The 16,778-nt window shown below is 38.7% G+C and overlaps 1 non-coding gene across 1 annotated transcript; it reads right to left on the bottom strand.

Moving 5' to 3' along the window:
• Positions 1 to 7,785: 7,785 nt before the first annotated feature.
• On the bottom strand, positions 7,786 to 7,857 carry TRNAE-UUC (transfer RNA glutamic acid (anticodon UUC)). The gene has a single exon. It is a non-coding gene; the product is annotated as a tRNA-Glu (tRNA).
• Between the last annotated feature and the right edge of the window lie 8,921 nt (positions 7,858 to 16,778).

Genomic DNA, 16,778 nt, shown 5'->3' with positions numbered 1-16,778 from the left:
GCATTCATGACAGTGAAGGGTCTGGAAAATATATTGGTTTCTGAAAATCTCAACAATGAGGAATCATAGTGTTTTTTTTTTCTAGAAAGCAGTAATAATTATAATAATAATAATACCTAATTCTTTTTTAATTCTTTATATAGATATATATTTATTTATTTATTTGGCTGTGCCGGGTCTTAGTTGCAGTACGTGGGATCTTCCTTGCAGCATGCAGGATCTTTAGTTGCGGCATGTGGGCTCTTAGTTGCAGCATGTGGGCTCTTAGTTGCAGCATGCGGGATCTAGTTCCCTGACCAGGGATCGAACCCAGACCCCCTGCATTGGCAGCGTGGAGACTTAGCCACTGGACCACCAGGCAAGTCCCAATAATACCTAATTCTGATAAAACAGTTCCTTTGATCCAGGCATATTTATACATATTAACTCTTTTACTCCTTACAACAACTTCATAAGTAGTCCTATTATTATTCCCATTTTACGGATGAGGAAAATTTGTTAGCAGCATAGAAAACTAATAGTAGCCCTCTACCTTGTGCTTTTAGCTTCTGCCACAGTCATGTGAAAGACGCATGTGCAGTGAACAGAGTTTTTACTTTAACATATGGTTAAATCTGAAAGAGGGCTAATGATAGATAAGTCATATCTCTTTTCCCAGCCCTTTCTGGATGCAATATAATTAACCCCTCCTTTTCAAGAATAGCATGTAGAGCGTTAGTTGTTAAAAAAAGTGCATCCACACTTGAGCTAACTCCTTTTTTTCTTTGACAAGTGGATGCCTCTGCCAGCTGTTTGGTCTACCAGCCAGTTGTGCCCAGGTACGTGCCATCGCCAGGGAGGCTCACAAAGCCATGAGACTGTCCATCAGTGGGAAACACAGGAAATTGCAGGTTAGGTGTATACGAATTATGTGCTGGATTTAAAGGCTGAACAGTCCCGACACAGGTAGATATACAGAAAATAGTATGAACTCTAGCTGTGATGGTTTTGTCATTTGTTCCTTGGCATCTCTATTTAAAAATTTTGCAATTTGTACTTTCAGCAGCAACAAGCTAAAAAACAAAAACAACACCACCACAAAACCAAGCCAAAAACCTGAAAGAGCACATTTAATGAAAAATAAAGTACTGAATGTTCATTTATCAAGGTAGTTGATGACAAATATAAAATTTGCATAAAATGTTGGTTGACATCAGGGATTTTAGTGATGTCACTAAACATATAAAAAGCAAAGACACACATCTGCTGAAGAAGCAAAGCACCTACTTCAATGTTAGATGTTATTTTAACTGGATTATGCCCAAAGCAAACAATTGAACATGTGCAGCTGTGGAAATGTATGTTTACACATCACTCTTTGAAGTGTGACTTTTCATTTAGATCAGATGTCTGTTCTTCTAAATTAATTTCAACCATTTTCAGTCTCAAGATTTCTTGTGCACGTACAAAGCAATGTTAGAGTGTTGGCTCCATTAACAATAAGAAGTTGGTGAACAGTTAAATAATTCCAGTTTTATGTCAGGATCATCAGATATTTCAAACAGGAAATCAGCTAATTCTGGTTAATGATTCAATTCTTTTTCCTTCTGACAATTCATGAAATCAAAGTAAAACTTCCACAGGTTCATCTGTTGAAGGTGAAACACTTGATATCATTGTGAGTATTGTAATAAATTCAGTTAAAAATCCAACATTGAAGATGAAATTATTTGTTGCTGTGGTGATATTATGAATATAAATTTTAGCAGAGCATAGCACCATGGTAAAAACTGTGCTCTAATCATGCTCTCTATGGAGCAGAAATGTACTTGGAATTGATTTTGGTGCACACACAACTCCTAATTGCATCCAAACAAATTTCAGTATTTTAGTAATTGAAATAGAAGCTGATAGTGATTAAATTTGAACACAGAGTAACTGAATTACAATTTTTGTGTGTGTGTATGTGTGATGAAGCTGACCTTAAAAAGCAAACCAAAACTGCAGCATGACAGTATGTACTTTTTCTTAGTCATGCATCATCATTTGAATCTTATAAATGTTTGAGCTTTTTGAAGAATTGCTTGGAAAATCAACTTAAATGTCAACCATGGGGAAGAAATCCTCCAAATTTTGATTGCATTTTGTTCAAAATCATTTGGAAATATTTAATCAAATTATTCAATAAAGGGAACAACCACACCTTTAGCTTTTAAAGTTTATAGCAAACTGCAATGATTAAAAACAAAGTTTGTAAACAGGGAGATATTAATATTTATCCTTACAAAAGCAAGGGAAGAAGTGAACAAATTAGTTAGTAAGTGCTCAAACAGTGGAATAGCTCAACATGTGGAAAAAAATCTTTTGAAAAGATTTTATTTTCAATTTGATAAGTTTTTATTCTATTCTGGCATGCACTGAAATTAAGAAGACCTGTGATTTTCATAATCTAAATTAGATTAAATATTTAGAAGAATTATAAAAAGAACACCCTTTAAAAGGAATTTATTTTGTAAAAGATATTTGCTGAAGAAAGTACTCTGGGATAAAAAAAAAGTACCTGTGAAATATTTGTGTTGAAATATTTACAGATCTCAATTTAAAAATTAAAATTTGAAAATAAGCTCTGTTTGTCAGACTTTGCTCAGAGCTGCCTGTGGAGTGCTCAGCACCAGTAGAGAGTGTAGTTTCTTGAATAAAAATACTACAGTCAGGGACTTCTCTGGTGGTCCAGTGGTTGAGAACCTGCCTTCCATTGCAGGGGACGCAGGTTCGATCCCTGGTCAAGGAACTAAGATCCCACATGCCACGGGACAACTAAACCTGCATGCCACAACTACTGAGCCAGTGCACTCTAGAGCCCGAGCGCCACAACTAGAGAGAAGCCCACATGCCACAACGAAGAGCCCACGTGCCGCAACTAAGACCCGACGAAGCCAAATAAATAAATAAATAAATAAATAAATAAATAAATATTTAAAAAAATACTACAGTCAAAGAGATCAATGAAGCTGTCATGAATTTCAAATTTATTAACCATAAAATTCAACTATGAAGAATGCTGCAGGCAATTTTACAAGAAAAGTAAAAATAATAAATCCTTATTTTAAAATTCTTTACAAAAACACCCATGACATGGTATTATAGACAGATAAAGCTAAGAAATTGATTAAATACATAAATACGTACTAAGGGTAATTATTTCACCTTTATTATTTTTAATGTTTAGATAATTATTATAAGGACTTGAAAAGTTTTGTCTTAATATACTCAGATACATTATTTTAACATTTTAAGAAAGAATTTTATTTTTGAAAATTATTTTTAACGAAGTAATGTATAAATTCTCCAATAATATAACACAGTTTTGTTGGTCACTTAATCAATGTTTCAAAATATTATGTAATTTTAATTTCTTGTCTTAAGTTTTTATTTTGATGCAATTTCAAACTTATAGGAAAGTTGCAAGCCTATTACAAGGGGCTCCAGTATTCCTTCACCAGTTTCCATTTTGCTCCAATTACTTTGTTTTATTTATTTATTCATTTTGGCTGCACGGGTCTTAGTTGTGGCATGCGGGGTCTTCTTTGTGGCATGCAGGATCTTTAGTTGTGGCATGTGGACTTCTTAGTTGAGGCATGCATGTGGGATCTAATTCCCCCGACCGGGGTTTGAACCCAGGCCCCCTGCATTGGGAGTGTGGACTCTTACCCACTGGACCACCAGGGAAGTCCCTTGCTCCATTTACTTTAGCATTTTCCCTTCTCTCTTACTCTCTCTCATATCAACATGTTTATGTGTACAAAATCTTTTTTTCTGAACCATTTCAGTGCAAGTTCAAGACATCATGTCCCTTTTCTACTAAATCATTTCGTGTGAATTTTCTGAAAATAAGGATATTGAATTTAGGAAACTTAACATTACTATAGCACTATTATCTAACCCATAGTTCACATTCAAATTTCATCTCTTGGATCAATAATATCTCTTAAAGCTACTTCTTTCTGGTCCAGGATCCAATCCAGTTATCATTGTAGCAGTAATTGTCAGGTCTTTTTGGCATCCTTTAAGCGGAAAGAGTTCTTCAGTTTTACTTTGTCTTACTTAACCTTGACATTTCTTAAGAGAACAAGCCAGTTGTTTTGTAAAATGCTTCTCAACCTGGGTGTGATTAATTTTAGGCCATGCATTTTTGGCAGGGATAAAGTGATATGTCCTTCTCAGTGCATCACATCTGGAGGCACACGGTGTCAATTTGCCCCAATGTTAATGATGTTGACATAGATCAGTTGGATGAGATGGTGTCCACCAGCTCTCTCCCTTGAAATGTGGAGATATATTTTGTGAGAATTACTTGGACATCATGTAATTTTTACCCACTATATTTAACGTCAGTTGATTTTATCAATTGTCCTAGATATGACCAATGGGAACTCCTTCAAGCTGGCTCCATGTTCTTTTGATATGATCTCTTATTCTTTACGTATTTCCTTAATTTTCAGCACAAGGTATTATAGGAGCATCTTGTGCTCTTACTGCTCCAAGCCTGGAATCAGCCTTTTCTCCAAGCAGCCCTGGCTTTTTAGTAAAGAATGGTATTTATAAACCAAGATCTGAGAAGTAGGTGTGCTGATTGTTATAATACATGTGTGTCATTGCTTAGAGGCCCTCTCAGTGGTAGTGCTAACACACACACGCACACACACACACAAACATGGACATATACAAACGTCTCTCTCTCTCTGTATGTATGTATATAGAACCATGAATTTATGCTGGTACTTCCAGTTCAATCCAATCCCACAGATACATTCTAGTCTTCTCCCTCACCATATCTACAATATGTAATTACTCACTTGCCCATGCTTAGCATACACAAAAAATAGCTTCAGAATTGCTCAACCATACCACTGTGAAAAGCAAACTTACTAGAGTTTAATATATATTAACAGTTTTACAAGGTAAAAATTACATACAGTGAAGTATAGAATCTTAAGTGTACAATGAGATGGGATTTTTCAAATGGATATACCCTTGTATCATACCCTTATCAAGATAAAGAGCATTTCTATTATTCCAGTGAATTCCTTCTTGCCCCTTTAAGTCCCTCCTGCAGCACACATACTCAAAGGTTGATTTTTTCTTTCTGATTTTTTAAAACCACCTTAATTTAGTTTTACTTGATTTATCTATTGATTGATTTGCCTGAGCGATGCAGCTTTCAGGATTGAACCCTTGCCCACCGCAGTGAAAGCATGGAGTCCTAACCACTGGACTGCCAGGGGATTCCCAGTTTTACCTGGGAATTTACCTGCCTTAGAACTTCATACACAGGTCATGAAGATATTCTTGTAGATCCTTCTAGAAGTTTTGCAGTTTTAGGGTTTACTGCTAGGTCTATGATCTGTAACAAATTAATTTTTGTGAATGGTGAGATAGGAGTCAAGGGTCATTTCTTCCTCATACATATAGTTGTTTCAGTACCATATGTTGAAAAGACATTCCATTTGTTCTCATTTTATTGTTTGGTGCCCATGCTGAATATTAATTTGTAAGTATATTTATGGACTCTATTTTTTCCATTGATATTTCTCTAGCTTTATGCTATAATCCCACTGTCTTGATTATTGCAGCTTTACAGTAAGTCTTGATATGAGGTAGTGTAGGTGCTCCAACTTTGTCATCTTTTTAAAGATTGTTTTGGGGGAATTCCCCGGTGGTCCAGTGATTAAGATTCAGCCCTTTCACTGCTGAGGGCCTGGGTTCAATTCTTGGCTGGGGAACTAAGATCCCACAAGGTGTGTCCAAACAAAAACAAAACAGGAAAAAAAAAAGATTGTTTTGGTTATACTAGTTCCTTTTTCATTTTCCATATACATTTAGAATTATCTTATCAGAGTCTATAAAAATACCTGTAGGAATTATAACTCAGATTGTTGTGAATCTATAGATCCATTTGTGGAGAATTAACATTTTTAACAATATTAATTTTTCCAGTTCATGAACATGACATATTCCTCCATTCATTTAGGTCTTTAATTTTTATCTCAGAATATTTTGTAGTTTTGAGTATAGAGGTCTTGCATGTTTTTGCTAAACGTGTTTCTAAATATTTTATGTTTTTGGATGCAGTTGTAAATTGAATTGTTTTTACACTTCATTTTCAATTGTTTGCTGCTAGTGTGTAGAAATGCTACATTATAGATTTTTTTAAGTTGATTTTTTTTAATCCTATGATTTTGATGAAATCACTTATTAGTTCTATTATAGTTTTGTTAGATTCTTAAGGATTTCCAACTTAACATTTATGATGTCTGTGATTGGAGACAGTTTTAGGTTTTTTTTCTTCTTTTCAAATCTTTTTGCCTTTTATTTCACTTACTTGGCTTATTGCAGTGGCTGGATGAGTATATAGTTTTGTTTTGTTTTGTTTTTTGATGATTTACACTTTATTACACATTTTCCCCCAAAGAATTTGAATATGCTTTATACTGTTTTTAGAGAATCCTGAGAATCTTTATGTGAATTAGCTATTGGTAGATATTTTTATATTATACCTACTTCTATTCAGTGAGAAAAAGACACTGACAATTTAAAAAATCCAAGTTAGATAGATACACATCTTTAGTTCTCATTTATCTTTCTTTTTAGTTATTTTAGCATGATTTTGCTGCCTTGATATTGATGCAGATTCCATTCTCCACTCCCCTGACCCCCCCAACCCCACAACTAGTTCTATTTCCAAGTTAAGTATGGTCACGTGACTAATTTTCTCTAAAAATATGTGAATGGAAGTGATGTGTGCCACTTCTTGACCTAGTCTAGGGTATGTCCCACTACAGCTTTTTCTGCCTGTTAGCCAGATGCAATCTTAATGTGACAGTGACCTGACTTTAACCATATGATAAAGACCAGGCACTACGGTTTCTTCTTTATGTCTTTGAATGTAGAATATCTTTTTTTGGTAGATTCCAGTCTTTTTTTAATCCATGGTTGTTCAGCAGTTAGTTGTGATTTTGGTGTGCTCGTGAGAGGAGGTGAGCTCAAGGTCCTCCTACTCTGCCATCTCATCTCCCTCCCAAGCTCAAGACCAGGCACTAAAGAATGGTGGAGGAACATGAAGGAAGGATCCTGGGTTTCTGAATGACCATATGGAGCAAAACAGCCTTTTGACCTGGACTTCTCCTTTCAGACTATCAGATGAGAGAAATACACTTTTGTCTTCTTAAAACTACTTAATTATTGTTAATTCTCTTTATTTCAGCAGCCTAGCCTAAATAACAGTTAGAGAAGGAATAGGTCCAGATTGTTTCTCAAGTTCACAGGTTCAAGTTAGTCCATTTAGAGTATATAGTTTTTTGATAGAACTTGTGTAAAATTGATATTATTACCGCCATTGTTTTTGATGAGTAGTCTACCATCATTCATATCATTGTTCTCTTTTTACTAATATGTCTCTTTTTTTCTTAATGCTTTCAATATTTTTTTTATCTTTGATTTTCAGCTGTTTGATTATGATGTGCCTAAGTGTATTTTTCTTTGTGTTTATCCTGCTGGGAGTTTGCTGAGCTCTTGGGATCTGTGTGCTGTTTTTCATAAAATTTGGTAACATTTGGCCATTATTTCTAAGTAGTTTTTCTTCCTGTTCTTTATATTCCCTTCTTCTGGGATCTAATTGCAAGTATGTTGGTCTTGTTGACATTGTCTTATACATTTCTGAGGTTTTGTTCACCTTTTTTCAATCTTTCTCTCTCTCTCTCTCTCTCTCTTTTTTTTGACCATGCTGTGTGGCTTGTTGGATCTTAGTTCCCTGACCAGGGATTGAACCTGGGCCCCGGCAGTGAAAGCGCCAAGTCCTAACCACTGGACCACCAGGGAATTCCCCTTTTTTTTTCTTTTTATATTGGATACTTCCTATGGACCTATTTTCAAATTCATTGACCCTTTCTTCAAACTCCATACTGTGATTCTTCAAACCAATAAGACTGGGACTTTCTGCTTAAGTTCTAGCTGACTTCTGTCTGTGTGGACTAGGAAATACCCTCAGGCAAAAAAGCTATATAAACACAAATTTTATCCAACTTAGTTCTCTTTCAAAGATTGTCCAGTTTCAACTGCTTTTGATTGATCTCCAGAGCCTTCAAATGGCTGTTTTAAAATATTTTTTGCAGCATTATCTGCAGAAAATACAAGCTACTTTGTCAATATCAGATATGGAAACAGTAATACAAATATTATTCCCAAATTTACCTAAAAAAGGAAAAATATGTCATAGATATAAATATATATATAACTGCAAAACAATCAGTAGAATAGAAAGTTGTAAAAATAAATAAATTTTAAAAATTTTAGTAAATATTTGGGGGAGTTCCCTGGCAGTCCAGTAGTTAGGACTTGGTGCTTTCACTGCTGTGGCCCCGGGTTCAATCCCTGGTTGGGGAACTAAGATCCTGCAAGCCATATGGTGCAGCCAAAAAAAAGAAGAAAAAAAATTGGGTTACAGCTGACAAACTTACCTTAAAATATTCCATGTGTTAACCCGAGCCTATTTGTGCATCACTAGAATGTAGCACATGCCACATGCAGTTCACCTCCTGAGTCAACAGCCCCTGAGTGGCTCTATTTGCTATTTAATGAGCGGGGTTTATGGTTGTGTGTTTGAGTGTTGTGGCAGCATCAAATGGTGCTATCAAGGTTTCTAAAGGCATGCCCTCCATCTCTGTACTCATCTCATGGCAGTTCAGCCACAAACATCTTACAGACTGGCACCAGTCCATGAAACGTACTATGCAGAGCACTGATACACAAAACCTTCTCCCTCAGCTCTCTGGGTGGGATTTCTCCCCTGCCTCACTTCCAGTTTTATTTTTCACTCTTTCTTCTCTGCTCTGTCCTCAGGATGCTGACATGTATCTCTTGCCTTCTGGCTTCCTGTTGCATCTGACCAATGGAGACAACCAGAAGGAGATGGAAGGGCAGAATAGTCAGGTTGATGTGTTTAGTCCTGTAGCCCTTTCTTAATGGGTCACTGGAGATTGGTTGTGTTTCTGTCCCTCTACTAAAGGCCACAGATCCAGTCAGAAAGCCATCTCATTACAGCTACCTTCTTTCGGTTCTGGTGTCTACTCTGTTCCCTTGTCCTCCAGGCCTTTGTTATTAGCATGATATTGCATTTTCCTGCCCGCACAACTTTGTTGACTATCCTCAAATGATGTGTGTGCCACCTCTTTGCTGTCAGGACTCTGACTAAGACCCCCTCAGGTAAGATGTGTGTGGGTTGCAGTAGTAAGCAATTTGCAAAGATCCAAGGAGCCTTCTAGGAGGATTAGATTGGAGACTCAAATAGCCTCTGTTTTACGGATAATGTTAATAGACCATCTCTGATGAATTGAGACGGCTTAGACTGAGGGTCAGCTGGTGGTTAGGGACATTCAGTATGAGGGAGGGAACCAAGGACAAGAAAAGGGCTGGCTTGGAGCATAGCACGTGGCCAAGGCGGCAGGTTCCTCCTGATGCAGCCTCCCTGGCACTGTGGACGTACCTCTGAACAACAGCCATGTCTATTTAGAACAAGCTAGGTAACTAGTCGTGTTGTGTAGTGAGTATTGCTGATCTTAACATGTCTTTCTATTTTTCCATACTCTACCTTGAGAAACACCTGCCAGACCAGTGGCACAGCCATGGATTGGTATCCAGGTCCCCTTCTTCAAGGGATTGGTGGCCAGCACAGATATCATGAGACACCACGGTTCTCACAGCAATGAGGAAGAATTGTATCTCACTATCAAACCACCCACTTTTCATAGATCCTCCCTCAGCAGCAACTGCTGCAAATCCTGACATCCATCAGTGGATGGACTCCTCATAGTTTCCAGTTTTCTTCCATCATGAGGATGGTAAAACAGGACTGACCCCTTGGGCTGAGTAAGATTCCTTGGGTTTTTTTCCCTTGGCATTGGAGGTGAGACAACCCTAAAGAGAGAGGCAATGTTTTTTCACAATAGAGGAGTAAGATGCATAGTAACTTAATTTGAATATTTTAAAAAGATATCCTTATTTTATATCGCATGTTGGTAAAGAGGGGCATATCAATCACAAGAATAGCTAAGAGATATATTTAAAACTGCAAGCTTCAGAGACAACAATAGCACTAGAACTATGTTATGTTCTCTATGTTATGTCCGTGTTATGTTCTCTATAAATATTGGTGCTTTTAGGGCAGAAAATTTGGTTGAGAACACATTTACTAAGCGGATAAAATCCTCATTTCATTTGTATAAGTCTTCTTCCTAAAGAAGGTAGAATTTTAGAATGTCTTATTTTTTATGCTATCAACTTGGGCTTGGTTAGATGATGAGACCAATGATGAGGATGTTTGCAGGGAGAGAGGAACACAGAGAACCACATTTAACTGGTTAAATTTACCAGAAGTTATTGTTTTTGTGATCTGTTTTTATTCTGTTGGGGCCAGTGTGTTGATTTTGAAGTCTTTATGTGCCCTTGGAGATTTCAATGATGAGCACATTTTAAGAACTCTTAGAAAAAACCACCCTCAATAGCTCTTTAAATGCAATCACCTGTTGGCAAGTGGTCAAGATATAATTCATAATGAAACATTTGTTGTTTGGGATTAGTCCATATCCATCAAGCAAAAGCTTGTCTAGTAGTCAGTTGCCTTTTCCAGAGGTCCTGTTAGGGAGACTTGTTGTATGTATTCTTTTTTTTTTTTTTTAATTTATTTGTTTTTATTTTTGGCTGTGTTTGGTCTTCGTTGCTGTGCGCGTGCTTGCTCTAGTTGCGGCGAGTGGGGGCTATTCTTCGTTGCAGTGCACGGACTTCTCATCGTCATAGCTTCTCTTGTTGCAGAGCACGGGCTCCAGGCGCATGGGCTTCAGTAGTTGTGGCACGTGGGCTCAGTAGTTGTGGCTCACAGGCTCTAGAGCGCAGGCTCAGTAGTTGTGGAACACAGGCTTAGTTGCTCTGCAGCATGTGGGATCTTCCCGGACCAGGACTCGAACCCGTGTCCCCTGCATTGGCAGGTAGATTCTTTTTTTTTTTTTTTTTTTAATTAATTAATTTATTTATTTTGGCTGTGCTGGGTCTTCGTTTCTGTGAGAGGGCTTTCTCTAGTTGCGGCGAGCGGGGGCCACTCTTCATTGCAGTGCGCGGGCCTCTCACTATCGTGGCCTCTCTTGTTGCGGAGAACAGGCTCCAGATGTGCAGGCTCAGTAGTTGTGGCTCACGGGCCTAGTTGCTCCGCGGCATGTGGGATCTTCCCAGACCAGGGCTCGAACCCTTGTGCCCTGCATTGGCAGGCGGATTCCCAACCACTGCGCCACCAGGGAAGCCCTGTATGTATTCTTTTAATATGATTCATAACAAGGGTTAAATTCTGTGATCTTTGCTGGGGTCATATGGTCAAGCTTATGCTGGGTTCAGTATTTTTCTTTCTTCACCCACCAACAGAGGCTACAAGGCCCTGGACTTTTCTCTGTCCAATGTCAGGACTAACCTTGTCTTTCTTCCTTCATTCCTATTGTTCTTCTTTTCTATTTCCTATCACTTTACTCATGCACTGCCCGCCTGGGTGAGGAGGCAATGGAAGAATTCCACTTAATGTCTTTATGTGAAAATTTTAGGTGACAAGCAAAGAGTGTATAGTCTGGCAGGGAAGATACCTAATTAGAGATGACCATGTTTGAGACGGATGCTCAAATTAAGGTGAGCACACAGTGTTATGGGGCGTATGGGAGAAAGGTCATCTTGAAAAGGTCTTGGAAAGTTTTCTTTCTTTTATTTTTGGCCCGAGGTGCAGCTTGTGGGATGTGGTTCCCTGACCAGGGATTGAACCTGGGCCCTTGGCAGTGAGAAGGCAGCGTTCTAACCACTGGACTGCTAGGGAATTCCCAGAGAAAGTTTTCTATATTAGAAGATATATAGGGATTTCCCTGGTGGTCCAGTGGGTAAGACTCCATGCTTCCAATGCAGGGGACCCGGTTTCGATCCCTGGTCAGGGAACTAGATCCCTCATGCATGCCACAACTAAGAAGTCTGCATGACGCAACTAAAAAAAAAAAAAAAAGACCCTGCATGCTGCAACTAAGACCTGGTACAGCCAAAAATAAAAAAATTTTTAAAAATAAATAAATATTTTTTTTAAAAAGAGAAGAAGATATGTAAAGAAGTACAGAAGCATGAGTTGAAAGATAAACAGGGCCTAAATCATGAAATAATTTGAATGACATATTAAGGAATTCAGTCTTTAATCTGAATTATGGGGAGCCATAGAATATTTTTAAGTGGCATGTTAATGTTTATGTCTTTGAAAGCTCTCTCTAGTAGCATTATGGAAGATGAACTGTAGATAGAAGATCTAATGGGACACAATGGAAGCAGAACGGGTGAGAAATTGTAAGGGCCTGGAAGTGGGGACAATGAATTTGTATAAGAGGAGACAGAGACAAGAGACATTTCAGGACTTAGATTCCACAGGACTTGGGTTGGCTTGGAATAGGATGGGCAGATGAAATAGGGATTGGGGTTTTAGGGGTGATGGATAGTAGTGTCACTGGTCAAAAGAAGGAGTATAAGAATAGAAGCAAGTTAGTTGGGGGGAGTGGGTAAGAGATTCTGAGTTTAGTTTTGAACATATTGGATTTGAGGTGTCTATGGGGAGATAATATTAGATGTGTAAGCATGGAATAAGAAGAAAGATTTTTGTTTTTTTTCTTTTTACAACTGGTAATATTCAGTAATTTTCAGCCCAGTATATTTTTTCAATCATATTCCCACTGTTATAATTTTCTTCTTTCTTGATATTTGGCCACTCATAGATATATTTCTGACTCATTTGCATTTATATTCTGAGTTATTTTTGTATCATCACTATTTTTGATTAGAAATATATTTTACCTTGAAATATGCAATTAAAGTTTATTTTATTTGCATTATTGTTTGATATTTCAGTGCAAAACATTTTTTACATACATATCTCATATTTCTATATACAACACTGATACAAGTAGCTTTTATCAGATGAGGAAACTGAGGCTTAGAGGTACCAGGCAAGTACTTAGGCTTGTGCAGAGAGAGTTCCAAAAAATAAAGCTAGAGAAAGTGGGCCTGCAATGGGGCCTGCAAAGTAAGCATAACCAGAAGAAAGTGTCAGAGCTGGGATAGAAGAAGAGATAGGAAGTTGATGTGGGAGAGTTGGAGGGGTTCCCTAGCAAGCATCAGGAGTAGCAGAATATTGCCCCGGGCTTGACTTCTACCTGTGTGGGACGGTGTGCACCTGGGTCTGTTTCAAGAACCTCTAAGCTATTCACATTCAATTAGGAACTGGGGATACAAAGATTAAATAAGAGAGTCCTTCTCCCCCCGGGGCTGGGAGTGACATATGTATAAACAACTGACTATACACAACCGTTAAGTTCTAAAATAGAGTGAAGAATAATATACTTTGGGAATAGGGAAGAGAGTAGCTAATATTGTCTAAGAGTTCAGCAAAGAGAAGGAGAAGAAAGGAGTTAATTTGAGCTGAAACTTGAAAAGGCTGGGGAGACATTTACTAGGTAGGAAAGGAGGGCAAGTATATTCCAAGTGCTGGGAAGAACAAAGGCGAAAGTTTGGAAGTATAGATGTGTATGGAGTGGATATAAGTTGGTGTAAAACGTACTACCAAGACTAGACCCCCTCAAAGAAGGAGACGCAGGTGGAAAGGTGGACATCTTATCACCATCTCTATGGAAACTTTTCAAAGGCAGGCCAGGGAGGATGGGCGAGGCGGGGAACTTACAGACCACCTCTTTCAGTGGTAGAATCAGCTGGATTTCTGACCCCTGAGCAGCGCATGGCTCTTCAATGATCTCTGTGTCCACAGATCCTAGGAGGAGTGAGAAGACTGAATACAACTGAACCCCCTCCCTTCCTCCTTACCTAGGAGTCTGGACAAGTTTTCAGGCAACTCATTTTCTACAGGTTGTTAGGTCACAGGCACCGTGACCTTGGTGTTTCTCATGGCTTGGAGGGTCCCAGCTCCTTGCAGTAAAGATATTCATGAAAAATTGAGTAGAAGTCAAGTGTTTGTCAACTGTGGGAGAGAGGGCTGCATGAAAAAGACAGGACTCAAGTTCACCTTGAGGTGTAGTCAGGATGAGCAGGTCCACCTGGCAGAGAAGATAGCCTGTGCTCAGGTACAGGTGTGGAAATTAATGAGACACATGTTGGTGAGAAATTGTGACAACTGGCTTCCAAAGAACAGAGCACTTACATTCAGGACGAGGCTCATGTCAGCAAGGCTATTTATAAAGCATTTATATCCCATGTAGAAGGACACTGCAAGCTTCTGAGCATTGGATAGGGAAAGTGACATTTTAGGAAGATTATTCTGATGAATGGGAAGCTTGGAGTCTCTCATTATATAAGTATTTTCAACTCCTGGGTTCTTATGAAGTGGAGCCTTTGTATCGTTTTCATGCCAAGCAAATTCATTTGACACCAATCAACCTCTTCTTCATGACTGAAGGTTCTGGAGTTTAGGGTAAGCATAGAAATGAGTTAAGGAAAAATTGTCCGAAGTCTGCATGCAGTCAGTAGCTGAAATCAGCAGGCATTTTATTATCCCTGTGCCATGTGCAGTGGTTTTTCCCGAGTATTTTTTATCTGTGTTTGCTACAATCTCAGGGGACAATCTGTTCAGTCACCAAAAGGGATACCTTCAAAGAGTTTTCTTGGATAAGGTCCACTCATGTGGTCAGCTGTGACCTCATCTTACTGCTCCAGGGGCCCTGGTTTGGGACTTGATATCTTGAGTTCCTGCTTGAATAGGGAAGCAGAGAGGCCATTCTTTTTCATGCTTCTCATTTTGGAACATGTCAGAAACCACCATTAGCTTGTTAAGTGTTTTTCAAAAAAAAATTCTTTTTTCATTTTTAAATAACTTAGCCCATTGTCCTGCTTATTGTCAAGAGCTGGTAGAGACAGCCAAATGCTCATATTCTTTTCACAAACAAACACAAAGTGGGAGATTTGGGGAGGTGCAGGGGTGGGGAGAGTAGGGCTTTTCACTTTGCTGGCACAAGAGTTGGAAGTGTAAGGAAAGAATAGAAATACTCATTCAAATTTTCCTAAACTAAATTGAGAACTTGATGTTTCTACCAGTGACCATAATACTCATCTCACAGAAATGTTCACACTTCCTTTTCTTAGCTGTCTTTTCAAATTTGAAACTGTTGGAGCAGGCTCTGTATTCCTTTATTTTATTCATTCTTGAGAACGAGGCTCCCTGGCAGACTCCTGAAACCCCTTGGAGGAGAAGCCACGTGTCATGGCACATTTCTCCTGCCCGGTGCAACCAGAAGTGGATGCAAATTCCGTCCCCTCCACTACTGAATTCACGTCCTTCTCCTGGAGCACAAGTGCTGGGGCAGATTCAGTTTGAAGGGCAGCTGAACCGATGGATGGATGGATGGGAGCAGTGTGAAGGGACTGGGGGCAGGTCTTTTGTTGCATCCCCAGGAAGTGAGGCTGTGCGCGGGACCGGACCTGCTTCCAGAACAGGCCCCCGCTGCCTGAAACAACTCATTCCCTGAAGAGCCTCTGACTCATGCCTCTAATAGAACTATTATGGTTTCTTGGCTGCAAAGTTGTCCTTTTGAAATGTAGGGTTTTTTTTTTCTTTTTGCAATTCGAATTCTGAGTCATCTATATAGATTAATTCCCCTGCTTCCTGCTCTCATGGTATTTTTGAAGCTTTCTTCACAATATCCCTTTACTCAACTAGATTTTAATCTCTATGCATGCAAAGGAATGGGTGTCTGCTCTATTCACGACTGTATGTCCAGTGTCTGGAATGCTAAATGGAGCGTGGAAGCACATGATAATTTGTTGAATGAATGAATGAATGAATGATGTGTTTTTCCACTGTAGCCCTACCAAGCAAGGATGGTTTTTAAGAGGCATCAGACCTCCTAAAGCCATAGCAGGTGGACAATTAAGTAACATGACCCAGAATTTCCCTAGGTTTTTATTTGGGGCACAATTCAACAAGCATGGTCATCTGGTTTCTATGCTACAGTACAGTACAAGTAAATTGAAGACACAGAGGTGGGCTGCTGCTGGAGAAAGGTGACTCGGATAGAAAAAAAAGGAACAACGTAAAGTGTGACAAAAGGCAGGTTTAACTTTAGCGAAGTGTAGGAGCATGAGGTTACTGAATTCAGGGGCAAGTCACCGACAAGCTCACAAGCACTATTGTACTGAAATGTAACCATTGGGTTGGCGGTGAGAATTTTCAGTTATCTGGAAAGTTTACAGTGTGAACTGGTTTCTTTCCAAATGACGCTGGGCCATGGAGGTATTAGCATGTCTTGGTATATCAATTGTTTCTTTTAATCCTTTAGAAAATCCACTGCTTATCTTGGATGTGCATCGTAATAATCATATCCTGTTCTGTTTCTACTTCACAAAACGTAAGACAAGATGTTCCTCCATCTCCATAGCTCCCTACTGAGCAGGAGGAGAATCTTCTACTAATTCTAACTCATAAGGAGCCTTTATGCACATCTGTATTGGAAATTTCCCCCAATCAAAAAAAAAAAGGAAAAGTCGAGAGAAGAAAGCAGTGACAAGAAGAGATGCTGAGCATACAGTAATGCTAAAAAGCACAATCCTGATGTTTACACACCTAATGAAGGAACAGAATAGATTTCACAGGAGAGAAAAATAGAGACATGCAACTGGGGAGAAGCTGAGGATGTTTTCTTTTCTTTTTTTTTTTTTTTTAATGGAATGTAGTTTAC

The sequence above is a fragment of the Balaenoptera acutorostrata genome, chromosome 2 (genome assembly GCF_949987535.1).
Source record: "Balaenoptera acutorostrata chromosome 2, mBalAcu1.1, whole genome shotgun sequence".
Classification (NCBI taxonomy): domain Eukaryota; kingdom Metazoa; phylum Chordata; class Mammalia; order Artiodactyla; family Balaenopteridae; genus Balaenoptera; species Balaenoptera acutorostrata.
The sequence above is the reverse complement of the archived record's forward strand: the minus strand, read 5'-3'. Positions and strand labels throughout refer to the sequence as shown.